This window comes from Camelus bactrianus, unplaced genomic scaffold (genome assembly GCF_048773025.1).
Source record: "Camelus bactrianus isolate YW-2024 breed Bactrian camel unplaced genomic scaffold, ASM4877302v1 HiC_scaffold_44, whole genome shotgun sequence".
In the NCBI taxonomy this organism is placed as follows: Eukaryota; Metazoa; Chordata; class Mammalia; order Artiodactyla; family Camelidae; genus Camelus; species Camelus bactrianus.
Genome location: NW_027413960.1, coordinates 5,751,489 through 5,763,987, shown reverse-complemented (window position 1 = coordinate 5,763,987; position 12,499 = coordinate 5,751,489). Strand labels below are relative to the sequence as shown.

Below are 12,499 nucleotides of genomic sequence, written 5' to 3'. Positions count from 1 at the left end.
CCAGGATGAAGCAGGACTTTTATGAAACCAGCTTGCCAAGACTCTGAGGGGCTTGTCTGGGGATTCCCGATGATAGAGCTGATGGGGATCATGAAATGGTATCATCTTCAACTGACGCCCCAACAGCTGTGTGAGTTTGATGTCCGCTTGTGGTTAGCTCACTTCCACCTGTTCCCAGCATGCCTGCTTTTTCCCTGAAGAAATGGGCTTGACATTAACCAAGACACCATCCCGCCATTTGTCTCTTCCCTAGGCACACTATGAGGTCTGGACTCGTCAGCCTGAGAACACAGAGGCAGAGAGGGGCCACGATCCGGCTGCGCAGACAAGGAGGAAGGAAACGAGATGCTGCCTGCCGCACTCTGCCCCTCCTGTGCATGTCCCCTGCACGAGGGCCACTGTAGCTGTTGACTGTGCTCCGTCTCACTCCCTCCCACATCCAGCTTATGAGGTAGGTACTATCATTTTCTACATTTTGTAGGTGAGGAAACAGAGGCTCAGAGAGTGAAAGGGCCAGGGGCAGAAGCCAGGTCTGCATGACTCAAAGCTTATGCCCCTAATTACCCTACTTACTACCTCCCCTCTTAAAGGCTATAAATACATCATCCTGGACTTAGTCATTGAATCTGGGGATGCTAAAATGAAAGGACAGCTTCCTTCCGAGCCCTCCTGGTACACATCCTGAAACCCAAAGGAGGCACTTCAGGGCAAATTGAAGGCAGTCGTCTCTGTGTAGTGGGGAACAAAAATACTACTTGTTTTTTTAACCTCAAGTTGTAGAGCCTGAAAAGATTGGCTTGAGAAGGGTCTAGATCAGTTCCCTAGACACCTAGAGGGTAGAAATGCAGGGATTGCTGTTCTCAAAGCAAAACAAACAAAAATGCTCCCAACCTGACACAGAATTTATATATAATCCCCCTAAGACTGTGCAGGCAGCCAAAGCCACAAATGCTTTGACCTTGGGGCAAGATTTTTGTCAAGTCCATCAGTTCTGGCTTTCGACTAGTAATTTAGCCTCATCTTCACAACCATCATAGCTAACCCATCCTGAGCTCCTACTGCGCGTCAGCCACTGTTTGATCTCATTGAATCTTCACAGCAGCCCTGAGATACAGACTATCACCATCCCCATTTTACAGATGAGGAACTTGAGGCCATTTCACACTGACAAGAAACTGATTATGAGTTACCTGCTCCTTTTATAATTCATTTTTTAAAAGGGGAAAGTTTGAGGGTTGGGGAGATACAGCTCACTCATAGCATGTGTGCTTAGCATGCACAGGGTCCTAGGTTCAATCCCCAATACTTCCATCAAAAAAATAATAAAAATAAAAAAGGAAGAGTTTCATTAATTATTACTTCATAAGTACAGTTAGTAAAGAAAGTTATTCAAATAATTAATTGCAGTTAATATGGGGGAATATTTTAAAATATGTAGTTCCCCGTGGGGAAAACCTAAAAAAAAGAGGATAAGAAGATGGGGCCGTTTATTGGCTTAGGTCATGTCGTGAGTGATAGCCTTACCCTGGGCTGGTAGAGAGGTCCAGGAAGTGCAGAATAAACTCCAACCTTTGGGGACCACCTCAAGGAGAGCGGTGACTACATGCACTCACAGCTCATCACGTAGAGTCTCTGAGCTGGCTATGTCAGTGGAATGACCTATTTCTTACATAAAAGCTCAGAACATAAGAAATAAGTCATCCTGCACCACTAAGATAACTCAAAAATCCAGAAACATGCACAAAAGGGACACACCTGTACAGCAGTTTGTGGCTTGGGCCCCATTCCTGCCACAAAATGCACCACCCTCGCCTCCTGTTCTACTTACTGTCACAGGCTACACTTTGCTCGAGAGCTCAGATCCACTGGGGGTAGAAATCCCAAGCGTAGCAACAGTGTCCAAGCAGAAGCAGCAGCCAAATATCCTTAACTAGCAGAGGAAAGGCCTGAATAATGATAATCAAGCTCAGAAGCCAAATCAGAAGTGGGTTCAGTTGTAGCAGGCATGGCTGGGGGGAGTGGGGGCCACAAGGGGTAGGAATAGCGAGGCAGGACGGCAGGCCCAGGCTTTTAGGCTTTTGCACCAGATCTATGAAAATTTCGTACATCTTGGCAGTGCCGTGGAATATACCTCAGCTACCCAGGAGAAAGCACTGGAAAGGGGGCCTGATTTTCCTCAGAAATAATAATAATTACCATTGAGTGACAGTTTACCATATGCCAGATACTATTCTAAGCATTCATTATCTCATTTTATTCTATTAAGGGATAAGAAACAACCCTACATGGCAGGCACAATTATTAAGCCACATTTTACATAGGGAGAAACTGAGGCTCAGGAAGGTTAAGTAACTTCTAAGGTGACACAACTTCAAAGTAGCAGAATTAGAATTCTAATCTCGGTGTGTGTGAATTCTGAATCCAACTCTTTACCCACTAGGCCAGAGTGTCACAAACTTTTCTGTAAAGGGCCAGATAGTAAATATTTTCAGCCTTGCAGACCACATGGCCTCTGTCACAGTATGAAAGCAGCCATAGACAATACGTAAATGAATAGGCATGTCTGTGTTCCACTAGAACTTTATTTTAAAAAGATGGTGATGGGCTAGCTTTGGCTGTAGTTTACTGACCCCTGAACTAAGCTATGACACTTCCCTAATTGTCTGCAGCAACAATTGTTCTGGTCTTAGAATTAAGTACCCTAGAATTAGAGACGGTGATCTAATGCAAGGAAGGAGAACTGACCTGAAGAATTTGGGCTCGAGCCTCAGTAGTGCCACTCACTTTCTGTGGGATTTTGGTCAAGTTATGTAATGCCTTTGGGCTTCAGTTTCCCTATTTGCAAATTAAGATGAGAATCACTGTTTTATCTACCTCTCTGGAATATATGTTTTCAGGAAGATGGGAAAACACAGGTGGCCTGCTTGTTGAAAAATGGAATTACCATGCAAATCGTAGGTGCTTACTTTTCCTTATAGAATGACTGCCTGGAGCCCCAAGCCATAATTTCCCCATAGATCACATCCTAGGCCTGGCCCCTGGTGCCATTGGAAGGAGCCGCAGGTGAGTCACTTGCATATCTATATGAGAGTTGATTCCTATGGCAACAAACAGAATCAGAAGCAGCTCTCACGCTGTGCAAAAGAACAATGTGAGGATAGCAAACCAAAAAGTGAAAATCAGACAAGATATGGAATTGCAAGGAGACGGTTAAGCTCAGGTTGAGTGGCTAGTGCTGATACCAGTGACAGGGATTGTTTCCATCGAGTGAGAGCGAGCTCTTGCTTTGTTGAAGCATGTGTTTGTGACGCCGTTAAACATTCAGATAATATACTCCTTCCTGACAAGGAGCTTTCCTCAATGCCAATCGCCGAAGGAAAAAAAACAAAGCACTTCCTTTTGCTTTCTCTCACATCTGGGCATGGGGAAGAAGCTCTCCAACTCACCCCGGAAAGCTCAGCCCCTAGAAGGAGGTTGCAGAGACGGGCCTAGAGGGCCAGGGCACTAGAGCTGTAATGGCCCGTGGAGATGATTTTGTCCAGCGCTTCACATTTCTAGTATGGAAACTGAGGCCTGAGAAATGGCTGGCTGAAGGCCCTCAGATGTAAATAGCAGGACCTGCATTAGAACCCAGGTCTCCTGACTCTCCTGCTCGATGACGTGTCCCTTATTTGGAGTCTGAAATGTCTACTTCAGTACACTCCCGTGCATTGCAGCCATTTTTATTGACACACTCTGATATTGACAAGGCAACCTAGGCAAGAGTTTCCTTACATACTATTTACTTTTGCAAACCTTTACTTCACAGCATGATTGGGCCTCTTTCCCTCAAAAGAAATAAAGGAAAAGGTCGTTTGCGCCTCTGTATTCCCGTGGAATTCTTTGAACAATTGGGATGAAAGTAGTATCTTGTTCTTTTCTCTTTGTTCTAGTTGTTATTACTGAAGTTGACATTGAAAATAGTTAAAACTTCTCTTCAATGTTTTAAGAGAATAAGCAGTATTGATTGTGAGATAAGGTTTCTAAAGCTTTCCTTTACTAATAATTGTTAGACACAGTCACTGTGTAGTACCTTTTAACTAATACTCGGTAAATTAGGCCATTGACGTTGCCAAACCATAAAGTATTTTCTTCCAGCTTTGTTAGTCTGTGACGAGCTTAACAAGACCTCTTAGTGCCTGGACATGGCAGGCAGTGAGAGTTCACTTTTCCCCTAATTAGCTCCGTGCCTATTTGCAGGGAGCTTTATTTTTTTCTAATATTTCTGGGTATAGTATTTCCTTAATATTGCCAAGGTCTTCATTTGTATCTTATGCCCTGTACACTTGAGGAAATGTGGGGTCAAGAAGAGGTTAAATATAGTGGTTAAAAACATGGGATTTAAAGTCAGAGCGGAGTTCAAGTCACAGCTCCTCTATTTTCCTAGTTGTGTGACCGTGTGGGAATCACCCAAACTCCATCCTCAGTTTTCTCATCAATAAGGTGGGGAAAATAATGGTAGCTGCCTCTGAGGATTGACTTGCAGGTGAAATGAGCTGATGCAGGCAGTCCTTGGCAGAGGCGTGCTCCGTAAGCGTGAGCCACTGTTTCCTTGGGGAGCCTGGGAAGCTTATCCCACTTCTCTTCTATGATACAGGAAGAAACAGAAAATACTTATTTTGAAGCCGTGAATAATGTTAAATAAAAATACAGAAATGCCCATTGTTAGTGCTGACACACACACCCTCTGTGTTAAGCCTACTTAAAGTCAATTTCTCCATCAAAAATTCTGTGCTGAGAAACAATTTTTTTCTCTCTCGGCCAAACGCGTTCCCGTTTTCAGTGTAACTGGTGTGTTTTTATTATTGCTACCTTACTTCCCACTGAGACATTTTTCCTCCAGAGCATATGATGTCATTTATAGCTACTGGTACAGACATTTTTTCCCATATTTTGTCAGTTAAGCATATCACAGGATTTAATATGTACAGTCTTATATGGTTCACTGAAGTACCTGGAGGAGAAGAGAAATAATGACAAGGAGAACAAAATAAGAGGTTCTACTTTCAGCACCAAAGAACTGAGGGTAGAATCCTGTCCTGTTGATTTCATGAGTGAATATTAAATATTATGAGGCTTGTAATGAACATACTGATAACTTTGGTAAGCATTTCAAAGAACAAATTAATATTGAAATATTTAATATCTAGAACTCAAACTTTTGCACTGAAGCTTGCCAATTCTCTCGTATAGTTGGGAAGCAGATGGCATATCGTGCTTGTGCGAGGTAAAGTTGCTTATTGCCAAAACCTGGGTGGTACGCAGGCAAACTCATTTGTGTTGATGATGCTGGTGTGGTAACGTGGGCAGGTCACAGCATTTCTCGGTTTCGATATAAGTGGGTATGTCTGAATTGTGTTCTGCTAAATTCACACGTTGAAGTCCTAATCCGCAGTATCTCAGAACGTGGCTGTATTTGGAGACAGGGTCCCTAAGAGGTGATTGAGTTAAAAGGAGGTCATTAGGATGAGCCCTAATCCAACATGACTAGTATTTCCCTATAAGAAGAGATTAGGATGCAGACACACATAGAGGGAAGACCATATGAAGACACGGGGAGAAAGCAGCCGTCTGCAAGCCAAGGAGAGACACCTCAAAAGAAATCAGCCCATTTGACACTTTGATCTGGGACTTCCAGCCTACAGAGCTGTGAGGAAATAATACATTTGTGTTGTTTAAGCCGGCTTGTCTGTGGTATTTTGTTATGAGGGGCCCCTGGACACTAATACATATGCCCAGTCTTTGCCTTGATCACCTCAGCTGAGGTGGAGAAGCATAGTAGGTCTGCATTTGTGCTTCCTTCTGCCTCAGTGACTCGAGAGAGGAGCAAAGCCACCACAGCAGCCACCCAGCCCTGGCTGAATGGCCACCCCACGGGTAACAGGAGCTGGGTTTTTCAGAGGTCAGGCATGGGGCACCAGAGAACGGTCAGGAGGTCAGAAACCTAGGTGATCAGGGCACAGGCAAAGGAGCCAGGAAGGAGTCAGGAGTCAGGGCAGACAGAAGGGCCACAGTCTAGGGTTGTGGGAGGACACTAATAAAAGACTCTCCCCCACATTAACTTTGGACCCCATAGGATTGTACTCTGATGGAAAGTAGGAGCCAAAGGTACCCTTCTCCAGGGTTAACAAGAGCAGTGGAAATAAAAAAAGAAAGACTCGTCACTGAGAATTGTGGCCATGGGCCTGTCCTTATGTAGAACTGTAGCCTGGATTTGCATTGCCTGGGTTGTCAAAGAAACACCAAGCTGTGAATGTGACTAAAGGTGGTCTTGGACTGGTCATGCCGCCAAGCACTTGGCAGAAGTGTACACAAATCCTTCTGTAAGAAACTACTTTCATCTTCAACTTAAAAATTTCCCTCAGGTAATTCTTTTATGACAATGAGATGCACACTCCTATCTTAGTTTAAAGAAAAATAGAGAAATACTTGAACAACACATTAAACAAATTGGACCTAACAGACTAGGTATAAACTAATATCTACAGCTATAGACTGTCTATCCTTTTCATGCATATATGGAATGTTTAAAAAGTTTGACAACACTTTAGGCCAAAAGCAAGTCCAAATCTATTTCAAAGTATTGCAGTCAGCTCACTCACTGCTGTGAGTAGAAATCAATAGGAAAAATAAAACCAACACAGCCCCATGTGTATGGCTTTTACATTTTTTCATCACTTAACTTTAATTTAAAATGTAGACATTAACATATGCACAATTTTTACATTCTTTTGGAATTTCTTCATTTTCCATGGAGTTACAATATGGATACAGTAATGTTTAAAGTGCAGTAATCTTTGGTGTATGGCTTTCATTTAAAATTTTTTTTTATTTTTAGAATTAACACACAGTAAAATGGACTCTTTTGCTGCATAGTTTTATTAAGTTTATACCATTTATAAATTCAAATAAATACCACCACTGTAATCAAAATACAGAATCCTTCTATCACCCTACCTCTACCTCCTGGCAACCACTGATTGCTTTTCCATTATTAGTCTTAGGTTTGTCTTTTCAAGAATGTCTTTAAAATGTCATAAAAGTGGGGGAGGGTATAGCTCAGTGGTAGAGCCTGTGCCTAGCATGCATGAGGTCCTGGCTTCCTTCCCCAGTACCTCCACTGACAAAAAAAAAAAAAAAAAAAAAAATGTTGTAAAAGTACATACATGCAAGGCATAACCTTTGGAGATTTTTTTTTTTTTTTCATTCAGCATGAATCCCTCCAGATCCATCTAAACTGTTGTGTGTATCAATAGTTCTTTCCTCTGTATTGCTGAGTAGTATTCCATGGGATATACCACAGTTTTAAAAAATTGTTAACTCATTGAAAGACACCTGGGTTTTGTTTCCAGTTTGGGCTGTTATTAGTAGAGTGACTATAAATATTCATATAGAAGTTTTTATTTGGATATACATTTTCATTTCTCTGGGCTAAATACCCATGAATAATACAATTAGTTGTTTAATTACGGTTGTCTGTCTTTTGTATGTTAAATTTCACGAGAAACTGTCAAGCTGATTTCTAGAGTGGCTGTAACATTTTAAATTCCCACCAGCAATATCTGAGTGATTCAACTGTTCTGCACCCTAGCCAGCACTTAGTCTTTTCATCATGCTTTTAAAAAACATTTTATCTTGAAATAATTTTAAACTAATAAAAGTGGCAAAAATAATACAGAAATTTTTCATTTATCCTTCACCCAGCTTCTCCTAATGTTAACATCTCACAAACCATGATACATGTATCAAAATTAAGAAATTAATAGAAGTATGATACCCTTGACTACTGACTTTTTAAAAAATTTCACCGTTTTCCCCACTAATGTTCTTTTTCTATTCCGGGATCAAACCCTGGATACCACATTGCATTGAGCTGGTCCTGTCTTTTTATTGTTCCTATAATCTGGACAATCCCTCAGTCTTTCCTCATTTTGTGTGACCTTGACAGTTTTGAAGAGTACTAATCAATTATTTTGTGGAACGTCTCCCAGTGTGGGTTTGCCTTATGTTTTCTCATGGTCAGACTGGAGTTATAGATTTCTCATCACATCGTATTAGGGGGGACATGATATCAACATGACTTATTTCTCATCATATTAAACTTGATCACTTATTGCAGGGTGGTCTCTGCCAGATTTCTCCTTTATAAAATTACTAATTTTTCCCTTTCCATACTCCATTCCTTAGAAGCCAGTCATTCAACCCAGCTCACAAGCAAGAGGAGAGGGATTAAGCTCTACCTCCTGGATGAAGGAGTATCAAAAAATCTGTGGACATATGTTAAAGCCACTATAGTAATTAATCAATATTTAGGGGGAGATACTTTGAGAAAGCTATGTAACTATTCTGTTTCTCCTTAAAGTATTGCCCCCTAATGTTGGCATTCACCAGTGAACCTTACCTGTAGCAATCATTGCTGTGGAGTTCTAATGCGGATTCTCTAGTTTCGTAATTCCTTCTACATTTATTACTGATAATTCTCCTATAAGAAAGATCTCGCCCTTCTTCCACATGTATTTGTTATTCGATCATTTATTTAGATCAGTATGAACCCATGGATACTTAGTTAACTCTTTGGGTTAGACTCCAATGCTATAATTATATAGTTATTTACCTTGCTGCTCAAATTATTCTAGCTTTGGCAATTGAGAACTCTTTCAAGTTGGCTTCTGTGTCATTCTGACGTGTCCTCATCCCTTTTCTTGCATTTTCCCTGCCCCATTTTCCCTGTCCCAGCCCTAGAACTGTCATTTCCTCAGGAAGCCCTGGCTCTTTTGATTGGAGAGTGATACTTATAAACTATAATGTGGGTGCAGGGTGTGCTCATTCCTACTGGAGTGTCCCTGCTCCTAGGACCCCTCAGCAGACAGAGCTAGGATAGGAGATATATATTAATATTCATATATGTATAAGTGTGTATTAATCCATATATGTACTTATTTCTATATCTATCTATATGTGTATATGTGCGTTTGTATATATGTACACGTATACATACATATATGTATGAGTTCATACTGGTGTCTCTGATTCCAGTCCAGCACCATAGGTTTTATTCTTCTAACTTCCCACCTTGGTTATTTGTAAGTTCTTTCTCTGACTGTGAGAAACCTGGCTCTCATCATCTATCCACTATCCATTTACTTATTTGTTCAAGCCTAGTGTAGTTTCAGAATGGCCAACCTGTATCCTTGTGAGAAACAAATTTACTGACTGGGGCACATAGTTTATATATAGTTTTGTTTGCTTTTCGCCTTACAGCATCAATTCAAAATATTGTTTTCCGAAGTTACTTAGGTTGGCTACCTTTTCCCCCATTCCTTTCAGCAAGGTTACCTTATACATTTGTAATACAGGTAGATTCATTTGTGATGGTCTGCATTCCATCCTAGTTTCTCCTGAAATCCTTTTTGATATTTTGAATTTGCATAAAGTAAAGGTCACTCTTTGTGCTGTAGAGTTCTGTGGATTTTGAAAAATGTAGTCGTGTATCCAGCACCATCGTACCAGAGAGAACAGTCCCAGCGCCCTGCCAGTTCCCTTGGGCAGCTGTTTGTACTCAGTCACTCCTCCCACCCTGACCCCCAACAGTCTCTGATGTGTTTTCCACATCTACATTTTTGCCTTTCCAGACTATCATATAAATGGAATTATACAGCATGTGGTATTTTCTATCTGGCTTTTTTCACTTTGCAAAATACATTTATGATTAATCCATGTTGTTATGTGGATTAATGGCTCATTCGTTTTTATCACTGAATAATGTTGCATTGGGTGGATAGACCACAGTTTGTTTATACATTCATCTACTCAATGATATCTTTTATTTTTGCTTCCAGCTTTTGGCAATTATGAATAAAGTTACTATAAACATCCACATACAGGTTTTTGTGTATACGTAGGTGTTCAGTTCACTTGAGTATCTAAGAGTGACATTGTTGGTTATATGGCAAGTATATGTTTAAATGCATAAGAAACTGCCAAACTGTCTTCCAAAGTGTCTGTAACATTTTATATTCCCAACAGCAATGATTTAGAATTGTTACTCCACATCCTTTCCACATGAATTGTTGTCTTTTTAAAAATTTTAGCTAAATAGGTGTGTAGTAATTCTCACCAAGGTTTTAATTTGTATCTGCCTAATGGCTGATGAATATCTTTTTATGTGTTTATTTGCTTATATCATCTTTGATGAAGTTTCAGCTTACGCCTGTTGCCCATTTTTCAGTTGGGTAGTTGTTTTCTTACTATAGAGTTTTGAGCATTCTTTACATATTCTGTATTCAAGTCATTTGTTGGATATGTGGTTTACAGATATTTTCTCTCAATCTGTCATTTGTCTTTTCACTTTTTTTGACAGTTGTCTTTGACAAAGCAAAAGTTTTTAATTTTGACAAAGTCCAATTTATCATTTTTTAACCATGGTTGAGAATTCACCTCCTAGCCCCATGTCATCAAGATTTTCTCCTAAGTTATCTACTAAAAGTTTTATGTTCTTATGTTATACATCTAAATTTTTATTGGTTTTCAGCTAATCTTATATAAGATATGAGGTTTAGATTGAGTGGTTTTTTTGGTTTTTTTTTTTTTTTTTGCCTGTGGTTGTCCAATTGTTCCAGCACCATTTGTTGAAAAGACTATTCTTCTCCCATTGAATGCTTGTATTCCTTTGATAAAAGTCAGTTGGTCATACTTGTGTGGGTGTATTTCTGGGTTCTCAGCTCTACTCCATTGGTCTATGTGTTTATTCCTCTGCCAGTAACACACTGTCTTGAGTATTAGCTATCTATATAGTAAGTCTTAAAATTAGGTAGAATGATTCCTCCACTTTATTCTTCTTTTTCAAAATTGCTTTGGCTATTTTAGTTCCTTTACCTTTCCATATATATTTTAAAGTCCCCTCGTCTATATCTATGAAATGATCCTGCTGGGATTTTGCTAGGAATTGTGTTAAACCTGTATATGAATCTTTACTATGTAGAGTGTTCTCATTCAGGAACATAGTGGGTCTCTCCATTCATTTAGGTTTTTTGAGTTCTTTCTGTGGTATTTTTTAGTTTTCAGAATATAGATTCTGTGTATTTTTAATCTGATTTATACCTAATTATAAAAATAGAGCAGGATGTTGGAGGTGGGTGTTAAAATTTCAGGTAGGGTAGTCAAGGTGATATTTGAGAAAAGACTTGAAAGACATGACAGAAGAGTGAAGGTCAGTGAAGATCTAGGAGAGAAGATCAGTCCCAGTAGTGCAGAAGCTTTGGCAGTGCAGAAGCTCTAAGGCGGGAGCGTTCTAGGCTTGGGGATTCCAAGGAAGCTGGGTGAGCGGGATAGGGCGAGTGAAAGAGGGAGTGGTAGGGCAGGCCACCACAGAAACAATGGAGGGGCAGGGCTATACAGAACCTTCTAGATCAGGCCTTCCAAGAGACTTCCGCTTTGATCTCAAGTGAAACGGTGAGCCCCCAGAGGAATCTGTGCAGAGGAGGGCCATGAGCTGACTTTGACATAGAGAAGCCCTCTGGCAGCTGTGTTGAGAATGGACTGTAAGTGATCAAGGATGGAAGAAGCAAAATTAGTTTAGGGGACTCTTGCAGTAAACCAGAAGTGGCTGGACTCCGAAGAGGTTGTGCATTCAACAAATAAGCATTGACTAATGGAGGAGGCTATAAGAAGTTATCAGTATTGCCACCAAAACTCAGGCAATGACCTGGTAAGTGACAACAGTGAAACCAAATTTGGAAAGGAAAAGTACATTACAACAGCATGAATAAACCATCCAATTGCAAGTGTTAAAACCTAATTAGTATTCAGTTTATCACACCTAACGTGCAGACAGCAGCGTGTGGGAAGCCTAGGGTGCTGTCGGCCCCAGACTCTTTGCTTGGGTTAAGAGCAGAGTCGCTATTGTCTGCAGTGGGTCTCCACAGAAATATACCTGGCATGTCTGCTTAGCTTTGCAAAATCATAAGGGCTCAGTATGAGAAATTAGGCAGTTGATTGGGCTGCAATAGTGCTGCACCATTGGTTTACTCCTTAAGAAAACCACAACTGGAATTAAACAGAGGCAATCCTGTTAATTTGAGAAGAGAAGCAGAATTGTACTTAGCTTTGTGTCTGCTACTCAGCTGATGATATGTGGTCCCCAATCACACCTCTAGTTTTTGATGTGTGCATTCATAAATGCTTGTCATGGGGCCTGATATAATTAAATGGATTTTCAAATGTTTTCCGAGGTACATTGCCCCTCCATCCTCAGAGTGCTATGACCATTATACTGTAGATCCTCATTAGGCAAAAGCTTACAAATCTTCAGTGACTTCATAAGGATGGATTATAAAATTAAAGCAGGGTTTTTAATGTTGAAACTTATGAGCTGTAATTTTATTAGGGCATATTTTTCTTCCTCCTACTGCACATATCTGCAAATAGCATATACTCTTTGTATAATCCCAGTACTAGTTAT

At 40.4% G+C, this 12,499-nt stretch overlaps 1 protein-coding gene across 1 annotated transcript in view; it reads left to right on the top strand.

Annotated features, from left to right (window-relative positions):
• Positions 1-12,499, top strand: part of LOC141573315 (early endosome antigen 1-like) — a 125,784-nt gene that overhangs the window by 26,258 nt on the left and 87,027 nt on the right. The window lies entirely within an intron of this gene.